Source organism: Sarcophilus harrisii, chromosome 2 (genome assembly GCF_902635505.1).
Source record: "Sarcophilus harrisii chromosome 2, mSarHar1.11, whole genome shotgun sequence".
Lineage (NCBI taxonomy): Eukaryota > Metazoa > Chordata > Mammalia > Dasyuromorphia > Dasyuridae > Sarcophilus > Sarcophilus harrisii.
The window spans coordinates 158,917,085-158,942,033 of record NC_045427.1 but is presented as its reverse complement, the minus strand read 5'-3'; the positions used below and the strand labels follow the sequence as shown (position 1 = coordinate 158,942,033).

The 24,949-nt window shown below is 35.3% G+C and overlaps 1 long non-coding RNA gene across 1 annotated transcript; it reads right to left on the bottom strand.

Moving 5' to 3' along the window:
- Nucleotides 1-1,793: 1,793 nt before the first annotated feature.
- Nucleotides 1,794-24,390, bottom strand: LOC116421460. The gene is made up of 3 exons (XR_004231821.1): nucleotides 23,947-24,390; nucleotides 21,835-21,900; nucleotides 1,794-3,053 (listed from the first exon to the last, which is right to left on the bottom strand). It is a non-coding gene; the product is annotated as an uncharacterized LOC116421460 (long non-coding RNA).
- Nucleotides 24,391-24,949: the final 559 nt, after the last annotated feature.

Below are 24,949 nucleotides of genomic sequence, written 5' to 3'. Positions count from 1 at the left end.
CTAATAAGGCCTGGATTTTTTCACATGTCAAGGGCTACTGTTCTACCCACACTGGTGTATCAGTTTTCCATTGAATGGGAACAGGTGAGAGTGTAGTCAGGCCTTCAACAGTAGCCCTGTCTAAAAAGCCAAAGTACTCAATTGTAATCCGAACTGTTTTAAGATGTCTCTTCCCCATAGATTGATGGGGATTTTTTTTGACTACAAAAGAAGAAAAACTCTGTTTCACCTTCCAATATCCATCTCAAAAGGGCAGAACTAACTTTAGCTGCTATTGATTCTCCTATGCCAGACATATAGGTGTCTGCCTTAATCTTTGGCCAATGATTGGGTCAACTGGCACTTCTAATGACTGTACCTGTGTCTACCAACCCTTTCAATGGTATGCCATTTACATAGCTAGTGAGCATAGCTTGGTCAGTTGTAACTGCTGCAGTCCAGAATATTCCCAGATTCTGTTGCTGGGAGTCAAAATTTGGGCAACTATCCCCAGATTGCCTATTAGGAGTGTGTATCAGTAAACCTGATGTTACTATTTCTCCTGTTGATAAGTCGCACATTGTCTACCTGTATTAGTCACTAGAATATTGTATACATATTCCCCAGTTTCCCAAGTCAGTGTATGCATTTTGTAAGCACTCTCAGGAGGTGAAATGGTCAAGGGTACTGTGCCTGGAGGCAAAGGATCCATAGGCCAGACTGAGGAAGATTTCGCCTCTCCAGGAGTCTCAGTAGTCCCTGCTGCATACAGCTCTGTTTTCCCCAACTGTAATCCCTTTCTCCCATCAGGTTGCTTCTTGGCTGATTGATCATGTTGGAGTACTAAACTTCTAGAGTCTCTCTGGGTATAACATTGGCATTCTCCAAGTATTTTTGCCTTGGGCCCTGGAGCCAAGTCCTGCTTCCAATTTCCTTAGTCAATCTACATTCTGATGCCCAATGGAAGCCGCTGTTGCATTTTGGACATAGGGTTTTGGGTCTTGTTCCCCTACCCTGTTTTTTATGCCAACATTAAGCTTCAGGTGCTCTACTTTATTACATTGAAAGCATTGATGAGTCTCTCTGAACTCCCTTACTAAAAGGGATCCTGTCTTCCCATGTTCAGATCTTGAGAAATCTGCATCATAACTTAAATATAAAAGGTATTGTTGCCCACTGTGGCAGCATCTTATGATCTCATCTAAAGGAGCATCCTTTTGTAGTCCTAGTATAATTCTTCTACAATCCTCATTAGTATTTTCTCTGGCAAGTTGTCTTATCATAATTTTTGTTGCTACATTTTAATCAATAATTTGTATGATGGCTGTCTGCAGACATCCCATGAAATCAGCAAAGGGTTCATTTGGACTTGTGCTGTTTCTGTGAAGGTTCCCTCTCTATCTTATCTTCCTGGGAGGATGCCCCATGCTTTGATAGCAGCAGCAGCAATTTGCTCATATGCTGCTATAGGGTAATTAATCTGTGCTAAAGCATCTGCATAAAGACCTACACCTGTTAGTTGATCAGAGATGACTGGTATTTTACTTCAGTTTGCCTATATCTTTGTGGTTGTATTCCACAAAGTTCACTATACTCTGAAAGCCACAACAAATTTTATCCAGGTTCTAAACATTTGCTTGCAATAGATTTACAATTATTAGGGGTTAAAATTTTATAAACCAAATTCTCTAATACAAGCCTTTTTCAGATCTTTGATAATTTCCAGATTAAAAGGAGTATATCCTCTTTTTTCTTGACCTGAAGAGTGAAACTCTTCAATCACAGGGTACGTTTCTCTTCTCAGATCAGATGTATCCTGTCCTTCCTCTTTAGCTTTAGCTAATGTCTTTTGTAATTGTGTCATAAGAGGTTGATAAAGCTGCTGCACGGGTAATGTTGATGGTGTCACTGCCCCTTCCACTCCTCCTCATACCTCTATTCACTAAAGTGAAGTTGGGAGAGGATAGTCAGGAGATGGGGAATGCCCTAAGGTGTCTGCTCAGGGGTAGGCAGAAGTGAAACTGAGTTGTGAAAGTAAGAAGCACCATATCCCTTAAGTTTATCAGCACTATCCTTAACTCCTTTCTTGTTCAATTCTCCATGAGTTTCAGCTGCTTTGTCAGTACCATCCCCTTCCTGCTCTTTCTCCTCACTCTTTTTTGTCTAGGTATCTACATTGAAATTTTTCCTTTTTTTTTAGAACTTGTGGGGTCCTTTAAAGTCAATTGTATTATACTGTATATAAGGAATGTTTCCTCAGGAATTGAATCAGGAACTTTAGCTTCATAATATTCAATTAGTTGCTCTCCCACTAGTTTCCACATATCTAGCTCTATTTTTCTTCCTTAGAGAGCCAAGGAGATGTGCACTTTAATATATTTAAGAGTCCAGTTATCTGCTTCCAAGTCATCAATGAATCTTGCTTCTTTATTAATCTAACTATGCATGCTACACACTGCCCTCAGGGTGGGGGAATCCTCTTTTCTTAATATTTGCCCATTTCAGCTGAAGAACAAAAGTGACTAGTTTAGCCCTTAACAAAGTTTCCCACTTGTCTGTTTTTGTATTCACCCTATTTTGGGATCACAGGGTCTTCTCCATTGAGTTTATGATTGCTTCAGTCAAACTCCTGAGTGTAAGTGTTATGGCCAGAGCCTCGCATCTAGGGCCCCAAGTCTAGTGCCACACATTTGGACACCAAAAATGTCAAGTCCGGGTTAGCTTTCTGGAGGATCTGTGGATGGGCTTTGTTGTCAAATGGAGAAGTGAGGAAGATGAAGAGCCACCATAAGTCTGGTCAAGGATGGAGTCTGCAGTCGTCTGAAGTCTGTAGGCTTTATTCTTGAGTCTTATTCTTGAAGATACACCAGAGAACAGCAACTGCCTCTCAATTTCCTTATGTCATTGTCATCATCCTCTCACATGAAGAGATCCATTGTACAGGTCTGAGTTAGACTTCCAGCTACCACTGGCAGGTAGCTCCCATATCACAACATATGGCACCCAAACATGGAACATAAGAAGAAGCAGTGCTCAAGAGCTGATCGTGAGTAGGATCATCCCAGAGTTCCTACCTGCAGGGAAGGAAAGGGAGAAGATTCTTGGTAAGATGTTTTTTAGACGGGGTAATTAAATGGGCCAACACATCAAAGGGCCCATCCAGGAGACTGATGAGAGACTAAATGCCTATTCTGACTATTCCTCTTCTCCATTTAAAAGTTTGCTTCCATGACATCTCACAAGACCAACACTTGCTATAACCCTCTAGAGGTGATAGTGTTGCTTTCATTCTTCAGTGTGAGCACTCAGATAACAGCAAATGCACAAATTTATTGACCATGCTGTGGAGGAAAATAACTGCTTTTAAAACAAAAAATGGAAAATTGTTAAGGACTATGCATAGGTGAAGAGGCAGGTCAGTTCTCTGAGAGCCTCCACAGCTGTGAATCATAACATCTGAAGGAGTTGCAAGGCAGCCTTCACTGACACAGGTGTTGCTTGTGGACTGGGAATGATATAAATTGGAGGCAGAGGGAAGAGGAGAGAGGTCAGACATCACAACTGCCTTTAAGTGGAGAGGTCAGAGAACAGCAACTGCCCCTCAGTCTCCTTGTATCATCATCATCCTCTCACATGAAGAGATCCATTCTATGGGTCTGAGTTAGACCTCCAGTATCACAACTTGAAATTTTAAAAAATGAGGATAATACTGAGGTTGCAAGTCTTGGTGAATAAAAGAATGGAGTTATCATCTATGCTCAATAAGAAAGTTGGGGAAAGAAGAAGATGTATGGGAAAAAATAATGAATAGTGTTTTGGACATGTAGAGCTTGAGTTGACTCTAGGGTGTCCACTTTGAAATGTACAAAATAAAGTTGGAGATAGGGATTGTAGGACAGCAACTTTGACTATTTGAATAGATCTGGGAATCATTTACAAAGAGATGATAATTTTATATATATATATAGGAGCAAACAAGATAAATAAGTGAGGAGGGATAAAAAGGAAAAGCCAAGGGAGATGCATAGAAGTCACCAACAATTAGAGACATGATAGGATGAAGATGGAGCAAAGGAGAATGATGAGTAATCAATACAGGTAGAAGGAGTAACTAGGCAACAGAGGGATAGGAGAAGAAGTATGACAAGGCAACATCAATAAAAATCAGAAGACAAATATATATCCAGGAGAAAGTAATCAGTAGAGTCCAATGCTACCACCAATATTCTTGGCCCACTACATATTCCAAAAGGGATTTTTACAAATTATAAAGGAAAAAAACATATATGTACAAAAATATTTGTAGCAGTTCTTTTCTGGGAACAAAGAATCAAAAATTAAGAGGTTGCCTATCAAATGGGAAAAGGTTGAATAAATTGTATTATTTAATTATAATGGAATACTGTTGTACATGATAATGTACAAAGACATGCTGAACAGGATTCTCTCAGGAAAAAAAAAACATAGAAAGAATTTTTGTGAGGTGATGCAAAATAAAATGTACTGGTTACAAAGCAACACAAATGTTATAAGATGATCATCTGCGAATGGCATAGCTATTTTCAGCAATACATGATTCAAGACAACTGTGAAGGACATATGATGAAAAATGCTATCTATACCTAGAGAAATAACTGATGGTGTCTAAATGCCGATTGAAAATAATTTTTTAAACTTTATTTTTCTTGACATATTTTTAATCTATGTGGACATATTTTCTTTAACTACATGACTATTATACAAATGTTTTTCATGACTATACATGTATAATTGTTATTATTACGTTGATAATAGCATATGTATATGTTATTATATTGAACTGCTTGCATTTTCAATGAAGAGAGTGAGGAGGGAGGAAGGGAAAGAATCTAAACTCTAAGTTTTTTTTATTATTAAAGCTTTTTTATTTTCAACATAAGTATGGGTAATTTTCGACATTTGCCCTTGCAAAACCTACTTTTCCAAAAATTTTTGGAAGCCCCATCCCCTCGCCAAATGGAGAAAATAAAAAAACTAAATAAATTTAAAAGAAATTTTAAAAAATCTTTTTACCTTTCCCCATGCCTCAATGTCCCTAATGCAGTTTTTATAACTTTCCCTTTTAAGTTAAAATTCATGAAGTCCAACTTTCTATTAATTATAAAGTCAATAATCCTTAATTTTTCTATTTTCTTCAAATTAATATTTATTTACACATAATTTTAGCTAAAAAAAGAATTTAACTTCTAAACATGTGAAAATAAACTGAGAGATTCTCATACCATGAAGTTTCATTCTTTTCTTATGCTCCCAAACAGGTTCCCTCAGTTCTCTATGCAGTCTTCTGAACAATCTATATCTGTTCTCACATCTATTCATCAGAAAGAACCGTGTTTCTTCACATACGAATTTTCAGTTCATCATAAACATTTATGTCCCTTTCAGTAATCAAACAATTCACATACAAAAAGAGCAATACTCTATAACCTTGATAAAATGATTTAATCTTTTTTTCTTAATACAAAGTTAATTTTCTACCTTAAAATATTTTTTTGTTTCTCAGTATCCAAACTTTTCACATGTGATAAGGGTAGTACTTAATAATTCATTTAAAAAAAAGTTCTTTAATAAGAATTAACTCTTCTCTTATCATCTTCCTCTAAGATCACTCAGGGATCTTCCCTTACTATTTCTTCACTGAAAAGGTAGCCCTTGATATAGTTGTACCCTGTACAAATTCCCTTGATCTCACCCCTTTCTAACCTTTTTGGCAAATTTCTGTCAAGGTTCTTTTTGTTTAATACCTTCCTGCTTTTTTCCACTAAATATATTCATTTCTCCTCTACCCAAAAAACCCCCAAAACATTTCATTTGATCTGACCATCTTTGCTAATTATTGTTCTATATCTCTTTTCTTCCTCTTAGATAAACTCATTGAGAAAGCTATCTATACTAGGTGACATCAGTTCATCTCCTTTTTGTAACCTATGAATTTGCTTTCTTTCCTCATAATTCAAAGGAAAACATTCTCTTCAAAGTTGTGATTCATCTCTAAATTGCCAAATCTTAAGGTCTTTTTTTTTTTTTTCTTTAATCCTAATCCTTCTCCATATCTCTGTAGCACTGGACTTTAATGATTACCTTTTTCCATATATACACTCCCCTTCAGATTTTTGTGATACTGCTTCTGCTGATTCTCCTCTTACCTATAGTTACAACTCATCATTCAATGAACATAGAATTGGTTCTGCACACTTGAAAAGGATAAGTTCAAATTTTAAGTACAATATTAGTGCTATACATATACATAGAACATTGTGAAAAAGACAGCTCCAAAATCTTAACCTTACAAGTCTGTTTCTTTCTTCATGGTGTCCAAATGAGTTTCTCTTACAGTTTTCTACTAGACTGAGTAAGTATTTCTTAGATAGCATTACTATTTATCTATCCAGATCATGAACATTTTCCCTCTCAATACTATTTTATTTTTCCAAATATATGTAAAGATTGTTTTCAACTGTCATCAATAGTGATTTAAAGCATTTTTTCATATGACTAAAATAGCTTTAATTTCTTTATCTGAAAATTATCTGTTCATATTCTTTAAGATTTATCAATTGGGGAATAACTTGTATACTTATAAATTTCACTCAATTATTTATGTTTTAGAAATATGGTTCTTATCAGAAACACTAGCAATAAAAATTGTTTCCCAGTTTCTTGCTTCCCTTGTAATCGTGAATATATTGGTTTAGTTTGTGCAAAAACTTTTTAATTTTATGTATCCAAAATAATTCATTTTGCATTTCATAATATTATTTAGTTATTTTTGGCCATAAATTCCTCTCTTTTCTACAGATCTGACAGTTAGACTTTTCTTTTTCAATCATCTGCCATGCTATTTTCCAATTTTGGGGTAAACACAGGCTTGCAATAAAAGATGCTCATTGATTAATGCATAAAAAGAATGGTCTGCCTCTATACTTTTTTCTGGAATTCTATCGAATAATGGCAAGTACATTATCATGTTCTCAGCAAAAAGTTACCCAAAAAATATGACTGAGACTTACTTATCATTCCTTACTCACTAGGATTCCTTACAATTTGGCCCTACCTCTCATCAATTTTTAAAAGTATAAAATAATAAAACCTGTTTTTTGTAGGATTGTTAACACTTTATGTTTATTATCTCATCCTGGTGTGAGGAAGCACTGAATTTAGAGGATGCTGGGTTTGGAGTCAGTGTAAATCAAAAAAATGTAGGTCCAAATTCCACCTAAGACATTTACTAGCTGGATAATTCTGAACAAGATTACTAAATCTCTATGTGCCTCAGTTTTCTCATCTATGAAATTGGTATTGTATATGTGTATGCATGTGTATGTTGGAGAGGGAAGCTAGACTTGATTACTTCTAAGGCTCTTTCCAACTGTTTATGCTATGATTTCCATTTTTCCATGAAAAAAGTTTTGAGAGGTTTAATCAATCAGCCCAAATCACAAAGATAGTGAGTATCAGAGATAAGATTCCTATTCAAGTCTCTCTTACCTACAAAAACAACTCTCATGGAAAACATCAAGCTGCCTTTCCTCTGAATTAAGTAACCACTCAGAATGTAGTCTAATATAGGTAATAAGCACAAGAAACCATCCTAATTGTGGGACTAAGGGGTCTAGTTTTACATATTTATTCCCCTCTGATACTCTTCTTTCCCAATTCTCTTTCAGTCCCCTTTACCACCTCTCTTGCAAATTCTCCTGAATTTGGAGGTTCTGCCCTTGAAAGAAAATGCTAACTGTCATTAGCTTTAATTAAGGCCATCCTCTCTGATATAATCAGAAGAATTAAAAGAGCACTAAAAAGAAAGAAAGAGGGGGCGGAGCCAAGATGGAGGAGAAGACACAAGCGACTTTCTAAGCTCTTCTCTTACCCTCTTTATCAATATTATATCAAGCCTCAAAAATAGTCTTGACTGCCACAATTCGTAAAGATAAGAAGGAGAACAACTCACCGGCCGAAGAAAATCTGCAGTCTCGCCAAAAAAAGTTAGTTCCGGGGCCAGGGGGGAGATCGGCACAGACGGGGAGAGAAATTAGGTTCCGAGGAGAGCCTCAAACCGAAAGTGAAAGCACAGATCTCAGCACAAGCACACAGCCCCAACCCGCAGTACGGGGCTTTTGCTTGGGGCAGTTGTGATCCTGCACTTCAGGAGGACTCAGCCTGGGTTAGCCTCCAATCTGCGCAGTGGGGGGCTCGGCTTGGGGCCATAGAGCTTTTCCAGGACCTATTTGCATTGGGCAGAGACACTGGGGCAGAGTTCTGGGCGGTCTGCATCTGTGGTCAGCTGCTAATACTCACAGTCCCACAAGAGGCTCCGGCCTGGGGCAGTGACACTTTCACCCCTTAGTCTCTAGCCTAGGGCAATCACTAACCCACACAGCCCTACTGGGCACTTGGATAGCTCCGCCAGTGCTGAATCCACTTCCTGTTGGGGGAAGGGAAAACTCTCACTCAGAGCACTCCCATAGGAGCCGGAAATCTGTTTACATCTCTCCCTGTTCTGCAGAGGAAGCTGGTAACCCCCTTGCCTAGGAGACCTACCCTAAAGGCTTTAAAACATGAATAAAAAGATGAAAAGAACAATCGACAGCTTCTATACAGAAAAAGAACAGGTCAGCAAACCTGAAGAGACCTCAAACAGCAAAAATGCATCAGACTGTCCTCCTTTACATGATGCTCTCATAGAAGAGACCATTAAAAGTCTCAAAAGAGAGTTAGAAGATAAATGGGGAAAGGAAAGAGAAGCCTTACAAGAGAGCAAAAACTTCCTGAAATACGAATTAGAAAAGTTAAAAAATTCCCAGGAAGTGCAGGGAAACAAAATTGGTGAATTGGAAAAAATAAAGAATTCACTAGAAAGTAGGATTTGTGAATTGGAAAAGACAAAGAACTCACAAGAAAGTATGATCTGTGAATTGGAAAAGACAAAGAACACGCAAGAAAGTAGGATCTGTGAATTGGAAAAAGAAAATAATTCACTAAAAAAAAAATTAGTGAAATGGAAAAAAATTCCACAGACCAAAACAATACATTCAAAAACTCAATTGGACATATACAGAAAGAAGTAAAAAAAGCTAATGAAGAAAATAATTCTTTAAAAATTAGAACTGAACAAATTGAAACTAATGATTCATTGAGACAGCAAGAATCAGTCAAGCAAAAACAAACAAATGACAAACTGGAAAAAACCATGAATTATCTACTTGCAAAAATGACAGACATGGAAAATAGATCTAGGAGAGATAATCTGAGGATTATTGGACTTTCCAAAACTATGATGAAAAAAAGAGCCTAGATACTATTTTACAAGAAATCATCACAGAGAACTGCCCAGATGTAATAGAATCAGAAGGTAAAATAGGCATTGAAAGAATTCATCGAACACCTTCTGAAAGAAACCCAAAATAAAAACCCCAAGGAATATTGTGGCCAAATTTCAAAACTATCAGATTAAGGAAAAAAATTTACAAACATCCAAAAAAAAACCATTTAAATACCGAGGTGCCACAATAAGGATCACCCAAGATCTGGCTGCCTCTACATTAAAGGAAAGAAGGGCCTGGAATATGATATTCCGAAAGGCACAAGAACTTGGGATGCAGCCAAAAATAAACTACCCAGCTAAGCTGAGCATTTTCTTCCAGGGAAGAAGATGGACATTTAATGAAACAAATGAATTCCATTTGTTTCTGAAGAAAAAACCAGAACTAAACAAAAAATTTGATCTCCAACCATGGAACTCAAGAGATGCAGAAAAGGTAAAAATAACTCTTGAGAATTGTATTTCTGTTGTGGATATACAAAAAGAATACATGTATAATTTGATTGTACTGATATAACATAAAAAGGGAAGTAGATATGGAAAAGGGATGATGGCAGAATAAGGTGGGAAGGAGGGATAAAAAGAGGGAAACCACATCCCACAAAGAGGCAAAGGAAACATCATATCTGAGGGAATTTAGAGAGGGGGAGGAACATTGTGTGAATCTTACTCTCATCAGAGTTGGCTCAAAGAAAAAATAATTGACATTTGTTTTAGAGAAAATTCTCTCTCGCCTCATAAAAAATGGGGAGAGGAAAAGGCAAAAGAAAAAGAGTAATAAGGGAAGGAAGGGGAAAAGACTCAAAGGGGAGAGGGAGGGATTATAAAGAGGGTAAGCATCGTGATACAAGAGGGGTACATAAGATTAAAAGGGGGAAAGAGGGTTGGGGAGGCAAGAATAAGTAAAGCACAATCTGGGGTTATTAGGATGGTAGGAAATACAGATTTAGTAATTCTAACCATAAATGTGAATGGGATGAACTCCCCCATAAAGAGGAGGCAGATAGCAGACTGGATCAAAAGTCAGAACCCTACAATATGTTGTTTACAAGAAACACATTTAAAGCAGGGAGATACATATAAAGTATGCTTCAGGTGAAGTCAAAAAAGCAGGGGTAGCCATCCTTATTTCAGATCAAGCAAAAGTAAAAATTGGTCTAATTAAAAGAGATAAGGAAGGAAACTACATCCTGCTAAAGGGTAGCATAAACAACTAAGCAATATCAATACAAAACATATATGCACCAAGTGGTATGGCATCCAACTTCCTAAAGGAGAAGTTAAGAGAGTTGCAAGAAGAAATAGACAACAAAACTGTAATAGTAGGAGATCTCAACCTTGCACTCTCAGAATTAGACAAATCAAACCACAAACAAATAAGAAAGAAATTAAAGAAGTAAATAGAATATTAGAAAAATTAGGTATGTTGGATCTTTGGAGAAAATAGAATGGAGATAGAAAGGAATATACTTTCTTCTCAGCAGTTCATGGAACCTATTCAAAAATTGACCATATATTAGGACATAAAGACCTCAAAATTAAATGCAAGAAAGCAGAAATAGTAAATGCTTTCTTTTCAGATCATGATGCAATAAAAACTACATTCAACAAAAAGTTAGGGAAATAGACCAAAAGTAATTGGAAACTAAACAATCTCATCTTAAAGAATGATTGGGTGAAGCAGCAAATTATAGATACAATTAATAATTTCACTAAGATAATGACAATGATGAGACATCATACCAAAATTTGTGGGATGCAGCCAAAGCGGTAATAAGAGGGAATTTTATATCCTTAGAGGCTTACTTGAATAAAACAGAGAAAGAAAAGATTAATGAATTGGGCTTGCAACTAAAAAAACTAAAAAATACCAAATTAAAAACCCCCAATCAAATAATAAATTGGAAATTCTAAAATTAAAAGGAGAAATTAAAAATATTGAAAGTAAAAAACTATTGAACTAATTAATAAAACTAAGAGTTGGTTCTATGAAAAAGCCAATAAAATAGATAAGTCCTTTGGTAAATCTGATTAGAAAAAGGAGGGAGGAAAATGAAATTAATAGTCTTAAAATGAAAAGGGAGAACTTTCCACCAATGAAGAGGAAATTAGAGAAATAATAAGGAGTTATTTTGCTCAACTTTATGCCAATAAATTTGATAACCTAAGTGAAATGGATGACTACCTCCAAAAATATAGACTTCCCAGACTAACAGAGGAGGAAGTAAATTGCTTGAATAGTCCCATTTCAGAAAAAGAAAAAGAACAGGCAATTAAACAACTCCCTACCAGATGGATTTACATGTGAATTTTACCAAACATTTAAAGAACAATTGGCCCCAATGCTATATAAATTATTTGATAAAATAGGGAATGAAGGAGTCCTACCAAATTCCTTCTATGACACAGACATGGTATTGATACCTAAACCAGGTAGGCTGAAAACAGAGAAAGAAAATTATAGACCAATCTCCCTAATGAATATTGATGCTAAAATCTTAAATAAGATATTAGCAAAAAGACTACAGAAAATCATCTCCAAGATAATACACTATGATCAAGTAGGATTTATACCTGGAATGCAGGGCTGGTTCAATATTAGGAAAACTATCAATATAATTGGCCATGTTAATAACCAAATTAACAAAAACCATATGATCGTCTCAATAGATGCAGAAAAAGCATTTGATAAAATCCAACATCCATTCCTATTAAAAACACTTGAGAGTATAGGAATAAATGGACTTTTCCTTAAAATAATCAGCAGCATCTATTTAAAACCATCAGTAAGCATCATATGTAATGGAGACAAACTGCAACCATTCCCAATAAGATCTGGAGTGAAACAAGGTTGCCCACTATCACCGTTACTATTTAATATTGTATTAGAAATGCTAGCTATAGCAATAAGAGCTGAGAAAGAGATTAAAGGAATAAGAATAGGCAATGAGGAAACCAAATTATCACTCTTTGCCGATGACATGATGGTATACTTAGAGAACCCCAGAGATTCTGCTAAAAAGTTATTAGAAATAATCCACAACTTTAGCAAAGTTGCTGGTTATGAAATAAACCCACATAAGTCATCAGCATTTTTATATATTACTAACAAAATCCAACAGTCAGAGTTACAAAGAGAAATTCCATTTAAAGTAACTACTGATAATATAAAATATTTAGGAATCTATCTGCCAAGGGAAAATCAGAAACTTTATGAGCAAAATTACAGACCACTTTTCACACAAATTAAGTCTGATCTAACCAATTGGAAAAATATTAAATGCTCTTGGATAGGGCGAGCAAATATAATAAAGATGACAATATTACCTAAACTAATCTATTTATTTAGCTATACCAATCAGACTCCCAAAAACTATTTTAATGACCTAGAAAAAATAACAACAAAGTCCATATGGAAAAACAAAAGGTCAAGAATTTCAAGGGAATTAATGAAAAAAAATCAAATGAAGGTGGCTTAGCTGTACCAGATCTAAAATTATATTATAGAGCAGCAGTTACCAAAACTATTTGGTATTGGCTAAGGAACAGATTAGTTGATCAGTGGAATAGATTAGGTTCAAGGGATAAAACAGTCAACAAATATAGCAACCTAGTCTTTGACAAACCCAAAGATCCCAGCTTTTGGGATAAGAACTTACTGTTTGATAAAAATTGCTGGGAAAATTAGAAACTAATATGGCAGAAACTAGGCATTGATCCATACTTAACGCCGTACACCAAGATAAGGTCAAAATGGCTTCATGACCTAGGCATAAAGAATGAAATTATTAATAAATTAGAGGAACATAGGATTGTTTACCTCTCAGACCTGTGGAAGGGGAAGGTCTTTATGACCAAAGCAGAACTAGAGATCATTACTGATCACAAAATAGAAAATTTCAACTATACCAAACTGAAAAGTTTTTGTACAAACAAAACTAATGCAGACAAGATTAGAATGGAAGCAATAAACTGGGAAAATATTTTTACAGTCAAAGGTTCTGATAAAGGCCTCATTTCCAAAATATATAGAGAATTAACTCTAATTTATAAAAAATCAAGCCATTCCCCAATTGAAAAATGGTCAAAGGATATGAACAGACAATTCTCAGATGAAGAAATTGAAACTATTTCTAGTCATATGAAAAGATGCTCCAAGTCATTATTAATCAGAGAAATGTAAATTAAGACAACTCTAAGATACCACTACACACCTGTCAGATTGGCTAAGATGACAGGAAAAAATAATGATGATTGTTGGAGGAGATGCGGGAAAACTGGGACATTGATGCATTGTTGGTGGAGTTGTGAACGAATCCAACCATTTTGGAGAGTAGTTTGGAACTATGCTCAAAAAGTTATCAAACTGTGCATACCCTTTGATCCAGTAACTACTGGGATTATATCCCAAAGAGATTATAAAGAAGGGAAAGGGACCTGTATGTGCACGAATGTTTGTGGCAGCCCTTTTTGTAGTGGCTAGAAACTGGAAACTGAATGGATGTCCATCAGTTGGAGAATGGCTGAATAAATTGTGGTATATGAATATTATGGAATATTACTGTTCTGTAAGAAATGACCAACAGGATGATTTCAGAAAGGCCTGGAGAGACTTACACGAACTGATGCTGAGTGAAATGAGCAGGACCAGGAGATCATTATATACTTCAACAACAATACTATATGATGACCAGTTCTGATGGACCAGGCCATCCTCAGCAACGAGATCAACCAAATCATTTCTAATGGAGCAGTAATGAACTGAACTAGCTATGCCCAGAAAAAGAACTCTGGGAGATGACTAAAAACCATTACATTGAATTCCCAATCCCTATATTTATGCACACATGCATTTTTGATTTCCTTCACAAGCTAATCGTACAATAATTCAGAGCCTGATTCTTTTTGTACAGCAAAATAATGTTTTGGTCATGTATACTTATTGTGTATCTAAGTTATATTTTAATATATTTAACATCTACTGGTCATCCTGCCATCTAGGGGAGGGGTTGGGGGGGGGGTAAGAGGTGAAAAATTGGAACAAGAGGTTTGGCAATTGTTAATGTTGTAAAGTTACCCATGCATATATCCTGTAAATAAAAGGGTATTAAATTAAAAAAAAAAAAAAAAGAAGATATTATATCCTGAGTAAATTTACAAAACCCAAAGGAGAAATGCAATAGAATGTAATTGGATAAGTATCAATACAGGGAGAAAGATACTTAATATTGGAGGATAGATAAAAGTATAGTTAGGTGAATTACAACAGATGCTAGAATTAGAATGAAAAAGTAGTCACTAATTGGTCAGTCTTAACTTGGAATGAGGTCTTCAGTGGAGGATTTGCAGTCTTCTGTGATTGGCTACATATTGTTTACCTTTTCTAAAAAAAAGTAATGATTTGAATGAAAGAATAGAACCATAGTTGTCAAATTTGCACATGCTACACATATAGGGAGGATAAGTAACAGATTTGTTGACAAAATCAGGATCAAGAAGAATCTTGATAACAGAACAATGGATGGAAACCAAGGTAATAAAACTGAATAATGATAAATGTAAAGTTCAGTATTTTGGTTCAAATAATCAAATACCTAAGAATAGGGCAGGACACAAAAGTTCAAGTGAAAAGTATTTGGAGGTTTTAGGGGACAAAAATTCTCTAAATAACTCAGCAGCATAAAACTAGATAGTGAAGTGCTGATATTGTATTCAGTTCTATGTGCAAAATTTGAGAGGCATGTGCACAAAATATAGGACATTAATAAGAGGGAAACAAAAACAATATAGGAATTAATGACATGCCTTATGGTGCCTGATTGAAGAAATGGGGTTGAAGAAAGATGGGGGGAGTAGGGTCTTCCAGTATTTGAAGGACTGCCATGTGGAATCTACACTAGATTGTTTGTTTGCCCTAGGGGCAGACCTGGGAATACCATGTAAAATTTCAGAGAGGTAGGTAAGATTCATAGATATCAGAAAATTGGGAGGTAGTAAGTTCCTTCATTAGAGGTATTCATGGAAAAGTCTGGACAACTATTGCTTATGTATCTTGTAAAGGGACTTCTTGGTCTCATACTTGGTTCTTTCAATCATTGGCCTGAAATTGGGGAAAATCTCAATCTCCAACTACTGGACAAATAATAGGGAAATGAAAAACTGATTCTACCATAGCAGGGAGCATGTACTCCATATATCATCACTAGAAACTATGAATGTCTCTTCCCATAAGAAAAAAAAATGTACAAATAACTTGTAAAGCATTTCATATGGAAATTATCATTATAAAATCAATGTTATATGGTGAATGGGTTTACAAATGATGTTTGGGTAATACTCTCTGTCATTTACAATACATGACACTAACAAAGCTTTTTGTGACATTACATTGCTTTTAAGAGAAAATGCCAACCAGTTTACAAACTTCTAGAACAAATCTTTTTTTATGAATTTGAGATAGCTTCTATATGTAACCATAAAAACAGCTTTGATAATATCTTAAGGGATTCAGTTTTTTTTGATTTATAGTCATATCTTATATAGAAAAGTATTTCTATATAGATATTTCAGAAAGCCTTTATTCAATTTTTAAACTGAAAATCCAATAACTCAGGTTATAGTTAAAATAAAAAATAATAAATAGTTTCCATTTTGCTGGTTATAGGACCTACCACTTACTTATAGTAGCCAGTATTTTGCTTGATACACATTCAGAAAATTGCACCCTATATGTTTTCAAATAAATTTTATTTTAAATCTGATTGACAAACATTTATTAAGGTCCATTTACAACTTTTATGGCATACTTATTCCCTGAGAACACTTACACATACATCCATCCATTCATACATACTTATTTATATATCTAGAGTTGGAAGAGATAGTAGAGGTCATCTAGTCAAATTCAAACCTTTTTCAATGAGGACATTGAGACCTGGGAAAGCTTAAGTAACTTTCCAATCAAGGTAAAATAGATAGAAAGCATCTGAGGTAAAATTGTAATGCCGAAGAAACTGAGCAAGACAGAGATTAGAGACCAATTCAATAGTTTATTAAATGGAGAGAAATACTGAGACCAGTTGATCCCAGGGCTAGAGGAGACTATCATCTCAAAGAGTCTAGCCCCAGTATCGGGGCACCCAGCCTTTTATGGAATAACAAGAATAATGACATAATGGAAGGACCTGGTTACTGATATTCTAATGACATTAAGGAATGTCTATAAAACCTTTATCTCAACCATTAAGAGGGGATGGTTATAACCTAAGGCAGAATTTCGAAATAGGACAATTGGAGGAACTGGTCACCCCATTAAAAGGGAACTTTGGCATAACAAGATTAGTCTCCAGAATTAGCACTATTTCCTTACTATATCCATGTGAAAGCACTCTTGTCTCTATATGTGTGTGTGTGTGCAGGCTTATATGCAAAATAAGCCCAGTGCAATTGATAGTGTGCTGGATTTGGACTCTGTTTCAATAATAAGTGGAAGTTGCTTTTTGGAGTACCAGGGGGAGTAGCACTGAATGATCCCACCCAAAAATTTTTTCCTGTGTGACCTTGAACATGGCACTTATCTTTCTAGAACCTCAGATTTTCATTCCATAGTTAGCAGATTGGTATATAGATTTGAGGACATGGATATTGTTGCTATTTCCCTTTTTGGGTATTGGAAATGATGGTTTACCATACCCTTGGAGGCTTGTTTTGAGAGAGAGTTACAGGCACTTTGTTTGCCAGCAATGTTCCTTCGATTTCTACTGCTAAAAATCAACATTTTGGGTTCCTAAAATCAGAATGTGCCTGTGTGTGTGTGTGCACATGCAAGTGTATATCTTTTTTCCCCTGTGCAATTTTTTTTAATGATAAAGTACAGAACACCCTGCCCCTGAGTCATGCGGAATGCTTAGTTATTCATTCAGTGCCAAGCCCCTAGTACCCCAAAGGGGACTTCTACTTGTTATTGAAACAAACAGAAAGAGCTCAGTCAGCAGAAAAAAAAAAAATGTTCCTAAATTCATCAAGCTTGGTGACTGCCTAACTCCGGAGTTCCTTTAGAATGTTAGGAGAGGAGTAAGTCTGCAATGTCTGCGCCTGATACTGAGGAGGAATTTGCATAATCACTGACTCTGACACTCACATCATTCAGCAAACTTATGAGGAGCTGCGTTTTTCAAGTTTAAAAACATCTGCCTGAAAGGCACCAGCAGGAAAATGTTTCTCAACAACATGGCCTTTTTCCTTCATGATTATCCTTGGCAGCACTCCACACCACTTCCTCCCCAGCCCCAAGCTCCATCCTTTTATTGGCCTTTGGTTATTGGCCATACAAAAAGGAAAAGCTAATGGTGAGATTCAGGACTGGCCAAAAGCTGCAGAGGCTTGGAGCCAGTTTCCTGTGCAATTACAACAACTAGTCAATGTCTGGACCATTCTTTCAGAATGGTGTAATTGTTCAATGTCTCCTCCTCAGGGGTCTTGGGGGAAAAAGTGATTAATTTTTATCCAGAAGGAAGGAAAACCCAAATCTCTTTCATTTGGCTATGCAACTGAGTTTCAGATATATAGTACAAATTCTCATTTCTGTTCAATATAGTTGAACTTTAGGAATTCCTTTCAATTCTATTCGAAGCTAGAAACATAGATTAAGTACCTTGCTATGTATAAGGCATTGAACAGGGGTCTAGAGCTATGGGCAGTGACGAGGGATGATAAGAGATGCACAAATAATTGTAATTAAATTCAGTCTATAATAATAGGGGGAAGAAATATAGATTATGTATAATTAGAGGAATTTGAGGAGGAGAAGATAACATTCAATATAAGGGAAGAAGGGTAGTTAAGTCATCTCATTAGAAACCAGTTCCAAATCTCAAATAATGGACTATATGTGCAGATCAATAATTGTGAACTCAGTTGTAGCAAAGGCAGCAAGGTCAGAAGAAAGTTCAGTATAAAGGTGAAAGAAGACTGAATGAATAATAAAGACGCATTCAGAATGAAGTTTGAAAATAGGAAAAGACAAAAAAGCTGAGAAGGAAATAAAGGATGAGTCTTGGATAAGAATTGATCTAGACACAGTTCTTAATGGCAGAGCTAATTCATAAATGGATATCTTTAAGGAAATAAATGAAGGAAAATGAGATGATAATCAAATCAAAGAATATTCATAGATCACAAATTTAGAACTGGGCCTTACATGTAGATTGTTCTATAACCTTTATTTCAAGGATGGTAAAACTGAGGTCCAGAGAAATGAGGTTACACAGGTTATAAGAAGAGTTAGGATTTGAACCTATGTTATCTGACTCCAGATTAGTATTTTTTGTGCTCCATTATATTGCTTTTTTGATAATTAATCATTTAAAATATGACCATCATTGTGCTCAATATTGTAAGCAAATATGAAGAATTCCATATATCACAATGTCCATTCATCTTCCTTTACTGATGGTCACAACTCTTAGAACTGATTGCAAAGACCTGAGTTTTAATCAGATGATATCTATCTATCTATCTATCTATCTATTTATATCAATATTGATATCTATCTATCTGTATCTATCTATATTTACATATTTACATATCTATATATCTATTTCTCTCTCTCTCTGTATATATAGAAATATATATGAATATATATATATATATATATATATATATATATCTAGAAAGGAATACACAAAATAGATAGAGCACCAGACCTAGAATTAGGAAGATCTGAGTTCAACTACATCATGACTCTGGGAAGTCATTTTAGACTTTATCTACCTCAGTTTCCTTGAAAAATGGGAATAAAGATAGTATTTAAACCCTAGGGTTAACCTTTTTGAAGATAAAACTAGATAATATTCATAAAGTGTTTTGCAAACTTTAAAGTGTTATATAAATACTAGTTATGAATAATAATGGTATTGTTATTAACTTTATTGTTTCAGTCAACTCTTGAAAATTATGTTACAGAAGATTAGCAATATAAATTGGAGGAGACAGTTTATATACCCGGGATTTTCTCGTATCAATGAAGTCCTAAGTATGAGGAAAAAAAGAAGGTGCCAATATGAACTGTGATGAAGGAAGGAAAAAAAGGAAGGAAGAAAAGAAGAAAGAAAGGATGGATAGTAGGAAGCTTCTATTGAGTATTTTCATATACCAGTCAATTGTATTAAATACTTTACAAATATTTGCAGTCTAAGTTAGTGCTATAGGTTTTTGGAGAAGAGAAAGAATAATGAAAGTAACTGAAGAAAATTATTTCTAGGAGTCAACAAATCTAATCCTTCTTCCAAATAATAGCTTTTCAAATACTTAAAGACAAGTGCCATTCTATGGCGTTTGACTCATGGACATCAAAGATTGTTGGACTTGAAAACCCTCAGGAATCATTGGATTCTCTAAGATATAGGACTTGAAAACCCTCAGGAATCATTGGATTCTCTGAGACATAGGACTTGAAAACTCTCAGGAATCATTGGATTCTCTGAGAAATGATAAGACTGTTACAGGACTTCAAAATCTGCTGGAATCATTGGATTCCCTAACACATAAAAAGACTTTTGCAGGACTTCAAAAACTCAGGGGGATCATTGGATTCCCTGACATGTGAAGCAATGGACAATAGATTGGTTTTGGACTATCTCTTGGCTGCTGAAGAAGGTGTATGTGTGACTGTTGTTTACATACCCTCCTTCTAGGACTTCTGGTGATCTTTTCCAACACCATGTTGATTTATATTGTTTGCTATTCCGCTACTTGCGTGTACAATTCATGTTTGTTACACCACATCGAGCCTGCACTGACTGTGGGGAGAGTCATCCCTAATAGCCTCTGCGTTATTGCTATGTGCTTGTGTAATACCTCCCATGCTGATGGGTTTGTGCATAATAAGACCCTTCAGCCCAGAAACCCACTAGCAACCCCCACTTCCCTTTGGTGCTTTTCATCTCCCTTCCTGAGATGTCAGGGAGGGCGTGATTATCTCCTTTTTAGTGCTTTCACCACCTTTCCTGAGAAGTTAGGGAGGCTGTGATCACCTCCCCTTGGGGGAGTCAGGGATGGCATGACCACCTGTGTTCTAAAATAAAAGAAAGCAGGAGAGGTAATGGGCTGAGGTTTGAGTTGATGCACTGAGGTCCCAAGTACATGAGGCTAAATAGTAATTGGGCTATACTCTATTAACACTATGTCATCATCCATTATTGACAAAACCATTCCAGCTCTTTATGATCAATAATTGTCTTCTAAATGTTCATTAACCAACTCATTAATAGAAGGTTCTATAAATATCCCAAGAATAAAAGTTAAATCCCTTGACCTATGCTTAACAGAATTCTATTTTTCCTTTTTTGGACAATAGATAAATTTACCCTCCTCCAATCTAAATATGCATGTATATATATACACATATCTATATGTATATCGAGATATATCTACATATCTATCTATCTATAAACACACACACACACACACACACACACACACGCAATCTATTACCTCTCTATCTCTCTCAAACACACACATACACACTTATACACACATGCACATACACACATACACACACAACAGGTCTGGAGTCAGGAAAATCTAAGTCTGGTTTCAGACATTTATTACATTTATTAGCTGTTTGATCCTGGGTAAATCACTTAACCCTGTTTGCATCAATTTCCTCACTTTGGAGAAGGCAATGGCAAACCACTTAAGCATCTTTTCCAAGAAAACCCCAAATGGACTCATGAAGAGTCAGACATGACTGAAAAAAGAAGAACAGCAATATGACATTTCTTTATTAGTATCTATATATTTATAAAGTTTAGAAAATTACAGAGACATTAAGTAGGGAAGTCAAAGGAGATTGGATTGGTACACTCTTTCTAAAAGCTATAACAAATGTGATTTGATTATGATTCTAGAATTGTAAAGAATAGCAAAACCATTCATTGTTGAGATGGTGAATGCATACTGAAGTAAAGCTGTGGCTAGGACCAAATCTAGATGTAGCTAACCTGATATGCAGCATAATCTCACACTTTTTTTTGAGAGTTGATTTTATTGTCCTTCTGATGAGGAGACTGGTAGTTAGTTGTGCCCATCCCTCCAACAATTATTTTTTTTGAAAATAAAATGCAACAAAAAATTAAGAACAAAAGCAACATCAACAACAAAAATACAGCAGGCTATTTTCCTTTCTACTTTTTTGAGTTTTAAGCCCAGAGATATGAGTATCTCAAGAGTGGCCAATTTGCACCAGTTATCAGACTATAACAGTCTTTCATCTTCCCTTTCACAAATACTTTCATAGAGTGACCACTTACCCTAAAGTTCCCATCATTTCCAGAACTTGTTAATAAAAATCAGATCCAAAGCAGGTTTGCTTGAATAGTTACTTACCATTTGAATAATGAAATTATCATTAATGTGAGTTAATAATTTAATATGTTTTATGCTTCAAGTAGAAAAATAGAAGTTAGGAACCTCCCATAGTTCCAGTAACTTACCTCCATGACAGGCTCTGGAATGAATTTCCAAGTTCCTTATTTCTTTCCTCTTTTTGTCCAGCTAATCTAGAGCCCAATTACAAAATCACTTTTTAGATTTCTTAATTTTCTCACATGACTATATTTTATTAGTGTACAATACTATTTTATCACTTCTTTTTTTAACAAGTTTTAAAAAATTGATTATTATTTTTAACATTTATTTTTAAAATTTCACTCCCCAATTCCCTCTCTCACTCTACCTCTCCCCACCCATTTTGAAAGCAAGAAATGTGATATAAATTTTACATGTGAGATCATATAAAACTTATTTCCATTTTAGTAACATTGAAAAAAAATCAAGAAAAGTAAATTGAAAAAATTAAGCTTCAATTTACATTTAGACTGTATCAATTCTTTTACTGGAGATGGATAGCTTTCTCTGGAGGTGGATAGCTTTTTTCATCTAAAGTCCTTTGAAATTGTCTTGGGAATTGTATTGATCAAAATATAAGTCATTCACAGTTCTTCATACTATAATTTTGCTGTTATGTGTATAATGTTTTTCTAATTTTTCTCACCACTTTGCATTAGTGAATATGAATTGCTTTCACATAAGTATCTCCAGGCTTTTATGAAACCATCCTGCTCATTATTTTCATATAATGATAATGCTCCATCATGATCATATTCAACTTGTTTAGCCACTGCATTCCTTCAGTTTCCAGTTGCTTGTCATCACCAAAAGAAATATACCTTCTTTTCCCACAGAACTAATTCTTTTGAGTGAAGCAAACAACTTCAGAATTATATCTATTGATGATTCTCAAATAATATAATTAAGCCTACCTCTTGGTATTAAGATAATCTTGCTTGTTATTTATACTTTGAAAATCTATATGTAAACAGATATTCTTTTGTTTACATTTTTATCTCTCATGGATTTCTGAGTTTCTCTATTGCTTTTTTCCTGTTATAACCGCATGCTAACCTTTTAGACATACAAAATACTTTTCTTCCTTTCTTTTCCTTTTCAGTTTAAATTCCTTTTGATTAGATTAAAAAGACTCTGGTCAAATGCATTCTTAGGATCCTTTGCTGTTTGAACTCCATTGCTTGCAAGGAGCATATTATTTCTGTATTTTAAGTTGGGGCTAAGAAATTTAAATTATATTCCAGACACCAACTTTTTAATTAGCTTTTGAGGAAAGGCTATATCCCATATTATCTTTTTATTCCCAGTGTCAGGCAATCTGTTTCGCCAGGTATTTCATACTTTTTAAAATTGTATTTGTTGAATTGAATAGTGGTAAAAGCAATACTAAAGTCAGTTCCCTGAGCTGAAAAAAGAAAGTTTTGTGTCAGAAGGGTGATGTAATCTGGTAATCTTTGCTAATCTGGTAAAGTCTGTGGACCCCTTCTCAGAAAAAAATGTTTTTAAATAATTGAAGGAAATGCTAAATTTCTATTATAGATTAATGAATATAAAAATGCTATTTCTCCCACTAAGTATCTCAGATTGAGAATTCAGGTACCTGACAATATCTACTGATTGATTTGAATATCCCATCACAGGTGATTCCATGGGTACATTCTGGGATGTCATTTAACTTCTTACTGTACAGGGTTACTTGGTCCCCCAAGGTTTTTCACTGGTTATGAAGGGAATTAATTCACTGACAGAAATACTAAGGAAAGGAAGAGGTCAAGTCCCTGAAGCAGAATACAATATTTGTGCCACATAGTTTTGGAGAACCTCCCAAAGTTCAAAAATCTTTCAGTTCCTTAAAGACAGCTCCTAAACACTCCATACTCCCCTGGCATACTGCCTCTGAGCATCAAAAGGGGAGGACAGAGACGTGGCCCTACATGGGAAATAAATAATAGATGCTTTGAATGTCTAATTTGCATTTGAATTAATCAGAGTTGCTAAATAAAAAATTTTCCCATTATAAAGGGGAGGTTAGCATTGGCCTTTTAGCAACCCTGTTGTGCAGATCAGGGGCCATGAAGCTTTTGTTCAAAGAAACGTTCATTTAATTTCCTCACTTAGAAGATGTGGTTGGGTTTAAAAAAAAAACCAGTAAGTTCAGTTTTCTTCTTGTTTTCTTTTTAAAAATGACAGTCTCCTACCTTGTTTTTCCCCTTTCTTCTCACTTTTGATTTTCCAATTGGCAAGCCATTGTGAAAGTTTCTTTCCTGTTTAATGCTCTCTTCTCAAGGAAAGCTGCTTGAAAAGCTCCTGCCCCATTCAGATATATCTTCACCTTCTGTTGACTTACACAAAACTACAGGAAGATTCCTCTCTCTGCAGTCTTGCTCTGATACCTCACTGCAGTGCAAAGCTGACTTTGAGTTTTCAAAGGCTCTGCCAAGGGTATATCAGCTCTTACAACTCTTTAGAGCACAGGACTGGCAATTCACTGGGTTTCTAACAACAGCGGCAACTAGTTAAGTGCCAAGAATATTACCATTAGGACATTGGCTACCGGGGCATGATTTGGGATTTAGGACCTCAAGTTTATCTTGTTATCCACATTTTGAGAATCTGTATATAGATAGATAACCATTTCTTGCACTATTTCTTTTAAAAGTTGAATTTCTGGTTTTTTTTTAAGATTTCTTTTTCCATTTTATAACTATTCTCAAGCTTGATAGTTGTATAAAAGCAATTTTCTACTTCCCTCTTCTTTTTCATTTTAATCAGCTGCTAGATAAAAAAGAAAAAATTAAAAACCACCTCCTATACATAGTGGGACTGTGATGGGTGCTACCTGTAAGAGTACTCATTTTGATGAAATGACAGAACCTTGAAAATTTCCATAGGTTTCAATCTTTTCCCATTAAGCAGAAATGAGAATAAGAAGCTCAACAGATGGATTATATTTTACTTCCAACTCAAATTCTGTTCAAAACTTCTCCATTCTGTCTCTGCCTATATCCTTCCCACATTGGAAAGCCTCCCTATGAACCCACTGCCCTTAGTGCTAAGATCCAGTTCTAAGCCAATATTACATAAAGAGCCCAACTTCTCTTCTCTTCTCTTCTCTTCTCTTCTCTTCTCTTCTCTTCTCTTCTCTTCTCTTCTCTTCTCTTCTCTTCTCTTCCTCTTCTCTTCTCTTTTCTTCACACCAAA